Genomic DNA, 17,936 nt, shown 5'->3' with positions numbered 1-17,936 from the left:
ATAGCCACCTTATCTAGTAAAGCCTTATCCACAAACGTGTGTGTGCTGCCTGAATCAACTAGTATCAGCACCACCTTGTTCTGCACAAGAGCTCTCAGCTGAATGGTTTTTGGATTTGGTGCACCTGACAATGCATTTACTGAGATAGTGGCACATTCTTCCTGTCCTCCAGCTACTAAAGCATCCAACACAGCATCTGATATGATTTCCTATGTAACTTGTACCTCTGCTGCTTTTAACTGAGCTCCCCCTGCCACAGGCTGATTACATACATGACCAGGTGCAAATTTTTCCCCACATTTATAACACAGTCCATTGGCTCGACGATATTCCTTCAACTATTTTGCTTTCCATAACTCCCCTGTTGCTAAACCCGATCGATTGTCTGACTTTGTATATGTAGTTTTCTGGAAATTTGGTTTGTGTGCTCTCTGTTGTAGCAGTAATCCCTCCTGCACTGAAGCATATAAAGCTGCCAATTGGACAGTACTCGGCATCTGAAATTCCACAGCTGATCGGAGTTCCTCCTTGAGTCCTAGCACAAACCTAGTGACCAAGAATGTGTCACTGATTGTAGGTTCATACAGCTTAATCGTGTATACCAGCTGCAGGAACTGCTGTTTATATTCCTCGACCGTATCTATTTGTTTTAACAACAACAGCTCTTTCATCTTCTGCCGATACACATCAACATCAAACTCCAGCAAAATCGCGTGACAAAACTGCTCCCAAGTATGGAATTCCCTAGACTGTTTGAATGCCTGATACCAACGGGCTGCATTATCCGACAGATATAGAGAAGCAGAGGTGACCTTAAAACTGCCAGGAATGTGATATAGCCTGAAGAATGCCTCACACTTGTCCAGCCAAATCCTTACATCCGTGCCATCAAACCTTGGGAAATCCATTTTTGGCATCCATTGCCTCTTGCCCATGCTCTCATCAACTACAGTAAGTATGGGTTGTTGTGGAACGTGATGTACCTCAGGCATCTGAATCGGGCGTGGCGAAGGTCGTCCGACTGATCACGGTGCCGCGCCGAGTATGCCATCCAAAACCTCAGAAGCAGTCGGAGACGAGGCCTCTGCTGCTCCTTGCTGCTTATGCATCTGTGCCGCACGAGCCTGACTCTGCAGCACCTGTCCCAGAGTGTTGCAGGAGAGATCCACCTTGACTTGCACCTGATCGAGGCGTGCGCCTTGCTCCGTCAGCTTGGCGTCGAGAGCCTCGAGCTGCGCGCTGAGTCCCGCGATGGCGGACAACTTGCTCTGAGTGGCCCTGATCTCCGCGAACTCCTTCAGCAGTCATTCCTGGAGCGTCTCCATCTCGTCCGCGAGGAAGCGCGACTGTGGATTTGGCTTGAATGTCGTCGTGGTCGCCGGATTTCCCCGAATCAACCCACCTCAGGTCAGGAATTACGCAGATCGAACCCTAGGGTGATCCGCCACCGTCGCCTCAGATTTGCCGGGTACGAATCGGGAAAAAATTTCCGGAGGAAAACAGCAGCGAGGATCGACGGCTCTGATACCAACTGTCACCCCCTAGGGAGGGTGCTCGTCGACGGCGACCGGCCGGAGAAGCAGGTGGAGATTGGGATCGGAGATGAAGGAGGAGAGCGAGAGCGAGACAGCTCAGGAGAGGATAAGAGAGAACGAGAGGCTAGAATGAATTCAATTTCAAACTCGATGACGTACAACGCTTGCTCGCCCACTTATATATCGTGGCTTACAACCCACCACTCGGCCCAACGGCCCACTCTACCACTCAACCCGCCAGCCCATGAATACTTGAAACGCTTCGCGCCTTCGCTGCAGCGATCGCCTGTGAGCTTGCCTCTCTGTCACTTACAGTGGGCTGTGCAGGACGGTGCACTCCGTGGGCTGATGGGCACTTTTGTGCCGGAAGGAGGGGCTAGCCTCCCCGTGCCGCCCCCCGTCAGCCCATCCCAGCTTCTCCCCAGACCTTCATGTCTTTGCGTTCCACCGGACAACCATGATGGTCGCAGAGGATGGGAAGGAAGGGGATGGCATATGGAGGCGTCGTTCGCCTCCTTTGTTGTGTGCCCCTTGGTTGTTGTGGGTTGGTGAAGTGAATCCTTGGATTTGATCCCCCTGCACTTAAGTTTTGGCTTGGTTCACATCTCCTATTCATTTTTTTGGTTTCTTCTTCTTTGATTCTACAGCTCATTTGGATGTTTTCTTGGTTGTTTCGGTTGCTTATTGGCCGTTTCTTTATTGGTTTTAGTTTTGTGAGTTTTTGTAGGCCGAGGATTCTTTCTTGGGCAACTGAGTCACAAGATCCCGGTGAAATTGATGGGGTACCACTATGAGGACGAACATCAGATGCTGGTGTACAAGTTCATGAGCGTCAGGAGCCTAGAAACACACCTCTTTGAAAGTGAGTTCTTCACTGCTTTCTGTTGTCAATTGATCATTCTAAGGATTATTACATTTGGTGGTTCTTGAGACCACCAAGATAAAGAAAAATGTTAGTGATTTGGAAATCCGAACACGTATAAGTGTCATCTGGTCCATTAGCGATACACGTATCCAGGCGTATTTCGTATCAGGACGGCAAATCGGCAGTTTTTGCCATGTCAGTGCTTCTTAGGTTCTTGTCCCCTGAAGTTTCTTTTCTTTAAGTCAAGTAAAAAATTAAAAAATGTATATAAACTATAAAAATGGGAAAGTAACATCAAGCTGAGCAGACAAGTGGACACTGGGGCCGTATGTCGTCAATTAGTATTTTCCAACTCGAATGATCTTTGCAATGGCAGGGTTTAGTTTAGATTGTGTATGTTTTATGTGATGCTCAATGTCCTGCTCTCCGTGGCTAAGCAAGTATAGAGTGGACACCTGCCATGGTTCAGTTTGAGAGCCAAAAGGGGTTTGTGCAAGTACAAGAGAACAAAGGGAGAAGAAAGAAAATGGTTTATTCTCTTTTGCAACACAGAAAATTTTGTAATTAACAAGATAAGTACAACTAGGGTATTAACCAAAGCTAGAGTTTACCCATGATGATGGAATGCGCACTTTGAGGAACCGATTCAGTGTGAGATACCCAGAGCAATATGTGCTCTTCCTCTCCTATCATGAATGGATACCCAAAGCAATATGTGCTCTTGCTCTCCTATCATGGATGGATAATATGGTACTCCGACTGTCAATTGGATATCGTTGAATGTTAAATATTCGCAATTTCTAGGGCGGCACCCTATCATGGAAAAGAGGTTGATCCCACAATCTATATGCCTGTCCTAATCAAGGAAACCTGGCGAAATAAAAAACTTGCAGCTAATTTAGTGTGCAATCCAGTGACCAGTTAGGGTAATTGAGTACTAGCAAGTGTTCAAATTCCTCTAGCTAGATGCAGGTTAAAGAAAGATTTATTTAAGAGCCATGCGGTTGACCGGGATATTATTAACGAATGAAATTGGAGCTAATCATTCTGTACCCCATCATGGAGTTTGTAGCTGGAAATTCCCTGCTACCCACGGCCACATGCCACACAACATGAAACACAAGGAACCAATTGCTCTCGGGCTTCCAAAGGGACAATTCTTTCTCTTTTTGAAGTCAGACGAATGTAGACATTGGATATTTACTAAAACGTTGTATATTTTGGATTAAATATTAATCCTCCGACCAACTTCTTGGTGCTTGCAAGTTACAACTATTGGTCAATGTGGACTAGGAAACTGACCTGAAACATCCTATTTCCTTCATGTATAAATGGCTCCCTCCTGTGGATGACAAGTATGAAGATCGCTGTCGGTGCGGCCAAGGGCCTTGCCTTCTCCACGACGCCGACCCGCCAGTGATCTACTGTGACTTCAAGGCCTCCAGTATCTTGCTTGACTTGGTAAGCAACACGTAACTTCAGACATTCTGCTCAGAAAAGAAGTAGTTTTCAAATGTCTCTCTCATTTCGGAACTGTAGTGGTGGTTACTAAAAAATGGGGTCGAACAATATGCCACACCTCTTATGCTGAAATTACCATAAAAGTGTCTGACAAATAAAACAAGCTCCATGGCCTCGCAAACTCGCCCCCGCTGCTTAAACGATACAGCCTCTCCCTGCCCAGGATGGACAACCTTGTGTCGATTCACCCTCTTCTTTTTCAATTCCCCTACTCTACCACCACATGATTATGCCATCCGTGATGATTGGTTCTAGCAAAAAGAGTAGCTTCACAAATTATATCATCAGGAATTGCTGGTATGCTAGGAATTCAATGGTATAGGTTCAGTTAAATATGACGCTAAAATTTTTATGAATTCTACACAGATTTGTTTTCCCCGTGCTGCCGTAGGAATTAACATGTACTCCCTCCGTAAAGAAATATAAGAGCGTTTAGATAACTAAAGTAGTGATCTAAACGCTCTTCAGGGCCGGCCCTGTGTTTCGGGGGGCCCTAGGCGAACTCGGTAACATGGGCCCCTATGTCCTAAGGCAATATACATGCATGTGTGTGCTTGATACATAAGCATTATATATATATATAACTTATTAAGAGTAAGTTTCAACCACACATCTTTAGTTTAAAATTTGACTATAATAATTCGACTGACTCCAGCGACAACAATAATAACCAAATTCTACCTGATTCCATCGACAACAAAAATACTAAAAAGATAGCAAAATGAAACTAACATGACATGATTACCTCAAATAAGAACCAAATTCGACTGAATCCATCGACAACAATAATACTTTAGTGCTTCAGAAAAAGTTTCTTTGGAGGGCACAATCAGGATCAACATTGTCCAAGATATCCTTCTCAATGCAGCACATAACCACTTTCTGTCAACAAACTTACCATTACTTAACTTTCTGGAGTAAAAAGCATATGAAAAGTGTCTACCAATGGTGTCCTTCTCGAACTCAAGATCTGGTTGTCTAACAGGTTTCTTCTCAATTAAAATATCCCTTTTGCTATTGTCAACAATTTCCCATGTTCTTGGATCAAAAATAGATGAAAGGTAATCTTCCTGTTCATCATCAAAAATAGATTAGGAATTTATACATCGGATGATTGGAACCCTAGACATACACGGATGAATAGTTGAATAATACTTGAATACGTACATAATAGTTGAATCTATGGTGTGCTCACGGCGTTGCAGACTTGCAGTCGACCAAGTAGCGGACTTGCCGCCTTCCCGGATGCCGGATGGCCGGGCTGCCGGACTGCCGTGCGGCCGCGGCGGCACGGGCAGCGGCGGCAGACAAGAGGAGGAAGACGATTAGACAGATGAACAGAGGAGCTGACGAAGGAAAACGAGCAGGCAACCGTGCCTCGCATCTGGCACCGATCGTGCGCGTGACGCTTGGCTAATCGATCGCTGGTTATCTCATGGGGCATGGGCCTAGCCCATCTGGCCATGTCGTTTGGTTTCTTCTGTAAAAAAGCTTTACCTATTGTTTTTGCTGGGCTATAGTATACATACACACTACATCATGGGCCCCCCTCCGCCTAGGCCCTGGGCCATCGCCCCATCGGCCATACCCCAGGGCCGGTCCTGACGCTCTTATATTTCTTTATAGAGGAAGTAGCAAAATATGGTTGTGGGAGTGGGAAGGGGAATAAGGCTGAGTCGCTGATCAGGAGGAAGATCAATTTCTACGCCTTCTTGCATGTGCCACACTGATCGTTTCTCACGTTTGGAATTTCTATGCCCAATCCTCTATCTTCTTCCCCTTTCCCTTTTGTTGTCTTCGCCTGATTGACGTTGTATTATTCATGTCCTGCCCAATCGGTTTTACAGGGACTCAATCTTGGTGTGGATTGGGCATCACATTGTCGTCAGCCTTGGGTGTTCAGGTACCTGCTCTAGGCCCTGGTTTCCTTTACTTAAGTTTTTTAATATGTATTTTACTTAGTTTGATGCTATGCATACATTATTTGATGTCACTTGGGTTCAGGGTTGGTGTATTGTGCACAAAAAAAAGAGAGGATCACACACGTTTACTTAGCAAGTCAAAAGCAATGCCTTTTCTGTAAGTACCAATGACGATACATCACACATGCATTTTTTTTCTGAAACTTTGAAAATACAACTGTAAACAACAATTTTTTTCTCTTAATTACCAATTTGATCTCTACTGTTCGTCCAGTTCCTTGGTTGGTTAGCATGGGATGGTGTAGTTGAGAGAACCCTCATGTGTGTCTTTATTAACAGGAGGCACTCGATAGGTGGAGATTTAGAAGAAGCAACTGATAGATAGCAATGAGCCTTCCGTATTTGTCAAAAGAAAATCTCACTACAGGCCTCGGTTTTTCTTTTTGAGATTCTTTTTACATTTTTTGTATCCATGTCAAATTAGCGGTTTGGTTATTGCATCATGTGATACTCTGCGATAGATTTTTTTAATTATTATACTCTGTTTGAATGAGCTAAGAAAAAAGAAACCCGAGAGGTCCTGATATTGTTGGGTATTTGTTCCTTGGATTTGAGCTATTCCTTCTATTTTCCTTCTTCTTCCTTCTTTCATATTTCTTTGCTTTGTATTTTCCTTGACACTGTATTGTTTCGCAGGTGCTGATCTTGGTGTCAATTGCTGCCTCGCGTTTCCATCAACTTCAGCTGGTTACATGTTTCTTGGGACTTCAGCTGGTTACATGTTTCTTGGGAATAAACGAATGATATAATTATGATGTCAATTTGGTCGGCAAATACTGCTACTTCTGGAATCTGAAGTGTACACCCTATGCATTTCAGTCTATTTTACTGCTGGTCTATCTTGATCTTCATAGAATCGTTGATGTTGCTTTGGATAAGTCTATTAAAGAAATTATAGGCCCTGTTATTTAAAGAAGGGTTACAATAGCTGCCCGAACTACTAAGGTGCTTATTCTTAAGGTGAACGTCATGGACTATTTCCCTAGCTGTACATGTCCATTAGCCATTTGTCTTCCTGTAGTTGAAAAGTTTCTAACAGGCTTGCATATTTGCCCTGCGGGATTGGGCAATGGAATCTGATGATAGTGTAGTATCTCGCGCTGCACATTTCATGGTTGGCGTGCTAGCTGGAAGTCTAGCTCATGTAACTTCCTGTATATTTTTGCATAAGGCTCTTAGTGTAGTTTTTCAGTTGTAGTTACAGCCCCAGCACGTTGATTATTAAATTCATTTAGGTTTAGATTTAATGTGTAATGCTATATTCAGTTGTCTTGTCTTCTACTGCATGAGCGTTTTTGTGTTGTTTTATCATCTCATCTTCAAAGTCTCATTCAGAACCTGAGCAATAACAGTGAAACCACTGAACAGATTGTTCATATTCTGATTAATGATACTCTATATCTTGATGTGCGTTAATAGAGACTATTGCAGCACACACGGTACCTCTTCACTTTTTATTTGTTTTGGTTTATATATCTGGTCGTTACGATGGGAAGTAGCCAATGGTATGGTGTTGCTTCACTTACTATGCTATCAGCCATTTTTGGACTTTTTAACTTCGCTACCAAAGGCATACGTAGGCCTTAGATATATGCATTATAGCAGAAATATGGAATGTTCTGTTAATGCGTCACAACATCAATGAGGATCTTGCAGGCTATTGAGATGATTGATGGAGAACTCAAGCAGCCTTTTGCCAATAACTTGTTGCCGTTCATGTCCATTTTGACGTCGGCTGCCTCTGAACAGCATGTTGCTTAGGTGATAATCTTGCGAAAACTAATCCTGGGAAGCATTTCTTTGGATATCAGTAGTTTAATACAAACTTGTGCTTTTTTTAGATTGGTGTTTCCTATTGCTCATCAGTATAGGTTGTTTTGCGTCTATGGTGTCCTTTTTTCTTCGTGTGACTCAAACTAAGCTATATGAAGTATATTTATTATTGCCTTCTTTTTTATTTTTTTATTTGTTGGCTAAATATTTAGAGTTCATAGCCTATTACGATTTCTTGCTAATAACATTGCCAAATTTTTACCCATGCAGAGTAGCATTTAGAGTGGTCAAAGAGACTGAATTTATCCTTCACTATTATTTGGCGCTTCTCCAATTCAAGGCGAGTGATACAACCTGAATCTTTCATTTTATTCCCCTAGATTTTACTAGATGCTACTGCTAATGGTTCTTGTGAAGACGAGCTACATTTATTATCTGTGGGCTAATTCAGTTTTTCGAAGTGAATTGGGTCACACAGAGAATCAACGCACACTAAATCAGTTTGATTGGCAATTATTGGGCTACAGATTGAAACATGCTTTTCCAGATGGAACCATCAGCAAAAAATTCAAAGCAGGTAATTGCTGCCTTCGAATATATTTATTTCTCCCTTAACTTGTTGAACAACCATCATGCATCTTATCCTAATAGTTTGTGTATACTAGATAGTTCCCCGCGCGTTGCTAGGCAATGTTGGCATACTAATCAGCTAATATGGTGGTACAATGTCTGCTGACCTACATGCTTGGATTAACTAAAAGAAATTTAACAGAATATCTGCTCAAATTAAGTGTTGGTCTGACCAACTCATTTGACAACACAATGCTTTTACATTTTCTCAAGAAACAAAAACAACACGACATCAGGGGAAAGGTAACACCATCGGGGGCATGGCCCCATCAAAATGCAGAGTCCGGGCCTCATTCTGGATTGCCAACGGAGTCAACGGCGAAGTGCGCAACCAATGGGTCTTGTGCTCTCGGATGCTTCGGAGTTCATGCTCCAGATCAAAGTGGTTGGAGTCCATGGAAGCCAACAAATGGGTAAGCAAAGCCAATAAAAGGAGGGACACTTTTTTTTTATAGAAAAGGCGAGAGCCCGACTTTATAGATAAAGCCACCAGGCAGAGTATATGACCAACAACAGCACCCAACAAAGTATCACGCGCAGAAGATAAAGTATCATTACAAGGCCAGCGGCCTTACATGGCACGCAGGCCAGCCTAAACCAGACACCAAAAGAGCATTCAGGAAGCCGTCCTCAAAGAAAGCCGAAGAAGCCCAGACGCCGTAGATTTCATCTTGGATAGCATGGCGTCGAAGGCCTGGAGGTCCCCTTCTTTAGTCAATAATCTCCATTGCTGCAAGAAACCATTGGCTTTAAATAAGCAATTGACAGGATTAGCCGGAAAAATATGTTCAATCGAGAACTTATTCCTAGTAGTCCACAACGACCAGCCAATCGCAGCCCATCCAACTAAGAAGACTCTTTTAGAATGGCCAGAAAGAAGATTGACATAATGCCTCAGGTCTTCAAAGGAGGAAGGGGACCAATTTACATGTAACCAGAGTCTGATGCAACTCCACATAAGTTTAGCTAAGGAGCAGTGAAAGAAAATATGCTCGGTGTTCTCCAGTGCCCCACAAAGCACACACCTGTCGGACCCCGGCCCGTTTCTTTTCTTAATCTGATCGGCCGCCGGAAGCTTACTCCGGACAGCTTGCCAGAGAAATATCTTGATCTTAGGAGGAATTCGAGCCGACCAGACATGCTTAAACTTGACCGGGCGCCCCCCCGGGGTAAGCTTGGAGTAAGCAGATTTAACCGAAAAACGCCCCGAAGAGGAGAGGGGCCACACCACGGCATCCTCTTCCTCCGAGAGCAGGGGGAAGCAAGCAGTAAGGCGCTGCCAATCTTCCAACTCTTCAGGAGAAAGAGAATGACGAAAATCCAGAACCCAACCCCTAGCCGAGAGCTCAAAGATAGAAACCTCAGTATCATCGCAATATGAAAATAGAACCGGAAAAGCAACAACCAGCGTGGAGTCCCCGACCCACCAATCAAGCCAAAACCGCGTAGACTTACCGTTCCTAACTACAAATTTTACAAGGGACCGAAAGATCGGCCGGACTTTAACCAGTTGATGCCAAAATTGCGACCCACCCGCAGCCGGCGCGAACATAGGACTCGAGGAGGGGAAATATTTAGCTTTTAGGATAGAGAGCCAGGGTGGCAGTTCCTCAAGAGTCATGATCTTCCACCACCATTTGATCATAAGACAATTATTCATCACTCGCGTATTAATAATGCCCAGACCCCCTTTGGCCTTGGGGCGACATATAATGTCCCATCTGACCATTCTGTACTTACGCGTATTGTCCGCTGCGTTCCAATAGAAAGCACCCCTATGCTTGTCAAAACCATTATGAACCCCACTAGAGAGAAGATAGAATCCCATTAAGAACATAGGTAGCGAAGAAAGACAGGAGTTAGTAAGGGCGACCTTGCCCGCTTGCGTATTATATCGCCCTCGCCAAGGGAGAACTCTGTTGCCAACTTTGGTAACCACCGGAGCGAAGTCTTTAGCCAAAAGTTTAAGCGGGGAAATGGGGAGGCCTAGATATTTGAGAGGGTAGGATCCCAAAGAGCAGTTAAGAAGATGGGCCACCCGCTGCGCCTCTTCGTCCGAGACCCCAGTCACTACAACCTCACTCTTAGAGAAATTGATTTTAAGACCTGAGAGCGCTTCGAAACAAAGCAGAAGGAATTTCAGATTGGTGAGGCTATTATCATTAAGTTCCATCAGAATTATAGTATCATCCGCATATTGGAGATGAGAGATGCCATTAGGAATGAGATGAGAGCTCACCGGAGTGATATGACCAGCCAAGGCAGCTCGAGAGAGAATGCGAGATAGAGCATCAGCCACAAAGTTGAAGAGTAAAGGGGACGCTGGATCCCCTTGCCTGAGGCCCCTGCCATTAGCAAAAAACTGGCTAATTTGGCCATTGACAGCCACAGCCGTGTGCCCCCCAGAAACCAATTGCATCAAGCGCTGCATAACAGGCCCCTCAAAGCCCTTAGCCAAAAGAACTTGCCGAAGGAATTTCCAGCTAACCGAGTCGTAGGCCTTTTCAAAGTCAAGTTTGAGAACCACAGCCTTGGTCCCTCGCACCCGTAAGTCATGAACAATCTCATGTAAACAAAGTATCCCGTCCAAAATGAACCTCCCTTTGATGAAAGCAGACTGGAAAGGGCTAATGGTCCGATGTGCAATGGGAGATAGCCTAGTGGCCATGCCCTTTGCAGGCATCTTTGCGAAGTTGTTGATTAAAGCAATCGGCCTAAATTGAGAAATCATATCCGCACCCTTGACCTTAGGGATGAGGGAGAGAACTGCATAGTTAAGTCTAGAAATGTCAACCGATCCCAGCCAATACCCTTGGATGACAGCAGAAATTAAACCTTTTAGTTGGGGCCAGAATTGTCGAAAGAACGGAATGGAGAAACCATCAGGGCCTGAAGCCGCATTAGAATTAGCCGTCCGAATAGTATCAAAAATTTCCTCCTCAGAAGGGGGAATCAACAGAAGCTCATTATCAGCGTGAGAAATCCTATCAAGGGGAGCCCAGAAGCCCGGGGCTAGCGCGAATCCGAGGTCTGGTTTAGCCGAAAGCAGGTTAGAGAAGAACCGAACTACATGACGGAGAATGACCGGCGGTTCAGAGACCCTAACACCATCAATAATGAGGCTGTTAATCAAACATCTACGCCGTCTGCCATTCGCAATGGCGAAAAAGTAAGCCGTGGGAGAATCACCCTTAAGAGTCCAATTAATCGTACCCCTTTGCTTCCAATACACTTCCTCTTGGCGATGAATAGCCAGAAGCTCCTTCTCAAGGCCATAGCGAACTTGCCACTCAGTAGCCGAGAGCCCACCGTTGTCCGCACGGGAGTCGAGGGCACTAATTTGAGCACTCAACCTAGATTTGTCGCGCCTCGACTCAGCAAAGTGGTTCTTGGCCCATCCTCTAAGGAACTTGCGTAGGGAGTAAGAAACATAATGCCAGTCATCCATAGGGCCAAATGAACGATGGGGGGAGGTAAGAAAGCCCAAGATCTTCTGAGCCAGCATATCAGGGAACCCTTCCACTAAAAGCCAGGACGCGTCAAATTGAAATCTTTGGCAGCCATTGGGGCAGAGACCATCGTCAAGGATGAGAGGAGCGTGATCGGACCCGACGATGGGGAGGGCCCGAAGTGAGCAGCGAGGAAAAAGGCCATCCCAAGCAGGGCAGATAAAAACTCTATCAAGAACCGAGCGAATAGGACAAGTCTGTCGGTTGGTCCAAGTGTAGCGGGCCCCAACCCTCGGGATCTCACGGATAGCCGTGTCCCTGATGAAAGCATTAAAAGCCTCGGCCCGCACCCAGGAGAAATTGACAGAACTCTTATCAGAAGGATACCGAAGCAGATTAAAATCACCCCCAATCAGGAGTGGCAGTTGGCAGGCATCAATTTTAGTAAAAATCTCATCCAAGAAAATTTGTGACAAGGAATGATCAGCCGGACCATATACTACCATAAGTTCAAGGAGGGTGTTATTGGAACGTAGGGAAACTACCATACTAGCCCAGTATATACCATGGTCGAAAGCCACAAAATCAAAGGTGACATTATTGGTGCCCAGAAGAAAGCCGCCGGACTGACCAACAGAGGCCACGAAATTCCACCTAAATCTATCAATCCCAGCAATCGCCGATAGTTCAGAAGGAGAAAAGGAGGGTTTAAGAGTCTCAACAAGCCCGATAAAATCAATTCTTTCAGCGCGCATTAAGTCCTTCAGTTGGTCTCTGCGCCCCCTAGCGCAGAACCCTCTAATGTTCCAAAACAGGGCCTTCATCTTAGGGAAAGGTTTTTAATTCTCAAGCTCGACCTGCACGGAGCCTTGCAGGTTTTAGCACGTTTCCCGGCCCCGCGCTTCTGCACCGGAGACAGCTGCCCCCTAGCAACCTCGCCCGGTTCCCCTCCGGCCACAACCAGAGGGGCATCCATCCCAGTCCCGGCCTCCTTGGCCTTGGCGATATCAGCCTGAGCACGTTCATTAGCACGAATCAACTGCAACAGAGAGGAGGGAGAACCCACGCTAGCGTCTAGACATATCCCAACATCAGCTAATATCGAAAGGAGATGTTCATCGGAATGGGAGGGTAAAACAAGCCTAACAGGAGACTGAGCCAAAGGGGGGGAAGGAGATGAGGGTGAATCCAAACCTGAGGGGGGAAGATCACGCGCCGCCGCACGCCGAGCCGCCCGATCCACCACGCGCTCGCCACTGTTGGAGACGCGGCCACTCTTGCGAGCGGTCGAGGCAGGAGAGCGCACAGGGACCGGAGGGGCCCGACCAGGGGAAGCCGCCGCCGAAGAAGGGCCCGAAGCCGCCCCCAGGTCCGCCTCCAGACGGCGGCAGAGCCCAGCCGCCGACTGCCTGGAGTCCCCCGAGGCCCGGCTCTTCGCGGAAAACTTCTTCACCGAGGACTTCTTCCTTTTCTTGGCCGCTGAAGGTCCCACTGGAGGTAGATCTTCAATGCCGGACAGCGAGGGGGAGGTGGGGCGCACGGGCATGTTGGAGCACGCCCCCGACAAGGGGGTGCCCTTCGAAGCAGCCGCGGCCGCAGGACCAGCCACCGTACTAGGCACGGAGCCCTGAACCCCACCACCCGCCGGAGCCGGAGCACAGTCCTTCATCAGCTCCTGCTCAGCAGGAGAAAGCCCATCCCACGCAGACTGGGTGAATCGGGGATCCGTGCCATTCAGCGAGTCCTCAGGACCCCCCCCACCCTCCCGGCTCTTGTCATCGTCACCCGAGGCCGGGGGAGGAGGGGGGGAGGAGGAGCGACCGCACCAGGAGCACCTTCCACCCGAACTCGAAGACGAAAGCCACCAGCCGCCGGGAAGACATCAACGGAACCACGGATGCAGATCGGATCAACACACCACACACGAAGGCGAGCAGGACCCAGAACCGACAGCGAAGCAAGATCGACCTCAATAGGTTTCCCGATAAGCACCCCAAAAGCCATCAAGAAGGACGCGGTGCGCAAGCTGGGAGGCACATCATCAACGAGCACCCAGACATCAGACAGAGGAGATATGGTCTTGGATCCGTTGGAAGCCGCTTTGACCGATACAACAAGTTGATTCACAGGGAGAGTGAAACTGGTACAGGAAGACATCATGCGAAGACTCTCTTTAGAGGGGAAAGTGGCCGCAAACTCGAAATCAGAAAGCTGCCGGATCTGCCAGTCCCAACCCCCTTCATCCCACATATGAAGTTCATCCAAGAGGGCTTGTGAAGAGATACGCTTGTCTTGGACAGTAATGACACCCACGTTGGACAGGGAGGGAATGGGAGCAGCTGCGGGGACTTCCTTGTCCATGGCAAAAAAAGAGCAACCCGGGAGGCCAATCCCAAAATGGACGAAGGAGGGGGGCTTGATCCTACTCTGACAGTCCACCGTTAGGTGTCCATCCTCCCTACAGATGAGACAGAAAGGAGGGTTCTCGCACCGAGACTGGAAATGGCCAGGGCGATGACACGCGAAGCAGGTGAGGATGGGATTAGAAACCTGGGAGTGAGAGGAGTTACGGTTCGCACCACGAGAAGGCGGCGGAGGGAGGATGCCATCTCCAGAAGAACCACCGACGGCACCCGCGCCAGCACCACGTCCCGCCGCAGGGCCAACCGGACGCCGGGCCGGGGCCCCAGAGCCACCACGAGGAACGAAGCGGGACGGCCCGCCGCCGCCCGCCGCCGGCGCCCGCGGCGGCCCACCCATGGGAGCAAGCGAGGAAGGAGACGAGGAGGGGCCCGAAGATCCCGCCCGGCTCCCCCGCGCCGCCTGTTCCCAAGGGTCGACCACATGCACCGGAGCTGCGGGCGCCAAGGACGGAGAAGCCACCGGCCCGGAACCAGACGCACGCGGCGAAGCGGCACCCGCCTCCGACCGCGAAGCCTGGAGCTTGGCGCGGAGCGACGCCTCAAACTCCAGATCCGCAGCGGCGTCGCCAGAGCCGTCCCGCCCCCGCTTGAGGCTGGAGACAGCGTCGCTGGAGGACCCACGGGAGCGGTCCATCGCCACCACCGACGAGAAGGGGAGGAGGAGGGGAGGGGGAGGCTTGGATCTGACAAAGCGGCGGATAGGGAAACGGCGCCGTCGCAGATCAGCAGCGGAGGCAGGAAACCCTAGAAAAGGGGGAACCGACCCCTTCCGGACCCATAAATAGCCGGAGCCAGCCAGGCCGGGCTCTGTCGAAAGGGCCGAAGGGGGAGGCGGACTCAACTGGGCTGGCCTAGGCCCATCAGACTCAGACACGAGGGGGGGGGGAATCAGCCGTGGAATCCAGCGAAGGGGCCGACACAGGCCCACACGGCCCGTCACCGACCAGAGGGACCCGGCCCACGGACCGGGGCACCAACGCAAGACCCGATCCCAGATCTAGGGTTTGCGCCGGCGCCGCCGACGACGTGGAAGGGAGGCACCTGGACGGCGACGAACCGGAGGGCACCGCCACCGAGGAGGATGAGACGGGTGAGGCCATGGCGTCCACCCCCGGGCTCACCAAAGAAGGATCCGCCGCCCAGGGAGCGGCGCGCCGGCGCCCACGGCCAACACGACGCCATCCATCCGGGCCCGCATCAAGCGCACACAGCCGGCCCCGACCCCCCGGAGCAAACTTGCGCCGACGGCCCGCCACCAATAACGGAGGCAACCCAACCACCGATGCCGAGCGAGGAGGAGGGGGAGTCTCAGGATCAGAATCGGAGCCAGAGTCGTCGGAATCAAGGGCCCAGAACTTGTTGGCCCGTGGCGCTGCCAGGGCCACCGGACAGGGAGGGGGGAACGCAGGTGGAGGGGTTCGGGCCCCGCCGCCGGCGGATAGCCCGGAGAGGAGCACAAGGGGAGAAGGGAGCAGGGGAGCGAATCTGACTTGAACGCCGGGGACGAGGGGGGACCGCAAGCCGACGGCGTCCCGTGGGGAGGGAGCGAGGGAGGGGAGGAGAGAGCCATCGCCCAGGTCGTCCACTTGGGTCAATTTCTCCGCGTAAAGGAGGGACACTGGATGTAAAAGGAAGATGAAAGCCAACCCTTTTAACGTGGACATGCAATGTCTCTGTGGATGCATATAAATAATGGGCAGCTTTCAATGGGGTGAGACACCGGGGCGTCACGTGAGCGTTTCTTTTTTGCTTTTTGTGTGTGATTAAGGAGATAGTGGGGGAGATCAACATGCCGCTGATTTTCCGGAGGAAATGAACATATTTGCGCAACACACAGATTGACTCATTGTGCTCCGACCCAAACAGAAGGCCAGCCACTGAACGACATGGTTCAATGTAAAGACAAAAAAATGTTTTATGGGTGATGTGGGGTCGTGGTGATCAGTTTTTGATGAGATGGTATAATTACTAACATGGACAGGCTGCATGTTGAGATAAATAGGTAGTGGGGATGAATCTCCTAGGTATATAGGATATGTTAGCAAATGAAATTCAAGAAACTCAAGCAACAAAATATGGAGTTTCGATAGGGTAATCTGATTCTAGCCTTGATTACCGCTCTGCATTCTGTCATGCTGATTTATTGTGCGCCGAGAGGTGCAAAGCTGAATTGTCAATGCCGTTTCCCTATCTTAGACATGCATTAAGCTGCTTAGTTTGTTTCTGTTACTTTCTATGGCATCTATCATACGACATGTAGGCATATACAATCCTTCACCGAATCTTATTGAATCTTCTACATTTTCTATACAGACATATGACTTTTCTTTGCCCAAGCAACAAGACAAGCTGGTGGCACTGGTTTGCAGGACATTGTCGGTTCATGAATTTTATCGTTTGCGCTTTGATGTGCTAGCACGAGGTTTGTCCAAATTTTAGAACTTGCATTGAGATATTAGTTTCATTTTACCCTTTTTCATCATATTGTACCAAAATCATGCTTCTTCACTAAGTTGTTTTCTTTTCTATACTTAAAATATGAACAGGCTTAGTTGAAACTTGAACCTTCTAGAAAATCATAAAACTATGGCATTGATTCATCTTTACATTTGGCTATGTAATTATCCCTTTTTCAAGAGTGACTGAGGAAGATGCAGATAATGTAAGTTCATTTGTACTCGTGTAAAGACAATTGTCATCCAGAGTAAACTGCTTTGATTTTGGTAGGCTATAAAGATTTTGAACATGCTCAAGCTACATGGAAAGCCAATAAGAGTAAATCTTCGACTTCAAATTCTTGTTCTGATTTTTATAGAACTATTGCTTTCCGGTAATACTATATTTATTGTATTTAGTTCGTGTCAACTTAGGTAATCATGCATTATACAGTTTAGATTTTAATTGCAGTGGCTCCTCGCCGACACGCGAAACAGTGGCTTCTTCCAGCGGCCGAAGCAGCCGCGTAGCCAATATGCCTCGTGTGGATTCTCTTGGTCGTCAGCCTGCGAGAAGCCTCCGCTATCGGTCCAGCCGACCATTGATGTGAAGGGCCAGACAATTGTTGATAAGTACACGTTGCTTGTGCTCACCATGCCGCCGAGGGGCACGATGACGCCGTACGGCTTGAGGGGAGGCGGAGAAGTGATTAAGCAACCACAGTGTATTCCCGTGACATTGTTGAAATACATATGTTTGATGGTCTGTTTTGTAGGACGTACTCCCTCTGTAAACTAATATAAGAGCGTTTAGATCACTACTTTAGTATTCTAAAAGCTCTTATATTAGTTTACGGAGGGAGTACAAAATAATTGTACGTTCATGATTGTTCGTTCAGCAAGATTTCATGTACATGTGCTACTCTAATCGTAACAAACTGAAAAGTTTAACTGACAATTCATATTTCCCCTTTGGCTCTAACGTGATTAATCTTCCATATAATATGTTGAACAGGCTGTAATTACTTCCATGCAGATCCGCCACAGAAATCACAAACGGGTCGGGCTCTCGTGCTGGGTTCCCTGCACGCAGTAGCCTGCAAGGCCAATCAAACGCCAACAGCTGTATTTGTGGACCCCACCACACATAAAACAAGTTCCTTCTAATTTACCGACTGTATTTCCTCTTGCCTTATCCACGCGACCAATGCCGTGAGGTCCATCCGACCAGACCATGGCCGGCGGCAAGATAGAAGCTTTTTTCGATAAAGGGCGTTTTTATTATCTCAAAATGTAGCATCAAGCGATACAAAGCACTTAGAG

At 48.0% G+C, this 17,936-nt stretch overlaps 2 long non-coding RNA genes across 3 annotated transcripts; one reads left to right on the top strand and one right to left on the bottom strand.

Moving 5' to 3' along the window:
• Positions 1 to 3,582: 3,582 nt before the first annotated feature.
• LOC123044906 (uncharacterized) lies at positions 3,583 to 5,341 on the bottom strand. 2 transcript variants are annotated; one of them, XR_006420716.1, is made up of 5 exons: positions 5,089 to 5,341; positions 4,865 to 4,991; positions 4,667 to 4,803; positions 3,980 to 4,172; positions 3,583 to 3,887 (listed from the first exon to the last, which is right to left on the bottom strand). It is a non-coding gene; the product is annotated as an uncharacterized lncRNA (long non-coding RNA). The 2 variants fall into 2 exon arrangements; XR_006420715.1 differs by having other exon boundaries at positions 4,667 to 4,991.
• A 246-nt stretch (positions 5,342 to 5,587) lies between these two features.
• Positions 5,588 to 17,581, top strand: LOC123044905 (uncharacterized). Its single transcript, XR_006420714.1, has 5 exons — positions 5,588 to 5,824; positions 6,540 to 7,664; positions 7,947 to 8,253; positions 16,492 to 16,600; positions 17,086 to 17,581. It is a non-coding gene; the product is annotated as an uncharacterized lncRNA (long non-coding RNA).
• The last annotated feature ends 355 nt before the right edge of the window (positions 17,582 to 17,936 follow it).

This window comes from Triticum aestivum, chromosome 2B, assembly GCF_018294505.1.
Source record: "Triticum aestivum cultivar Chinese Spring chromosome 2B, IWGSC CS RefSeq v2.1, whole genome shotgun sequence".
Taxonomy (NCBI): domain Eukaryota; kingdom Viridiplantae; phylum Streptophyta; class Magnoliopsida; order Poales; family Poaceae; genus Triticum; species Triticum aestivum.
The sequence above is the reverse complement of the archived record's forward strand: the minus strand, read 5'-3'. Positions and strand labels throughout refer to the sequence as shown.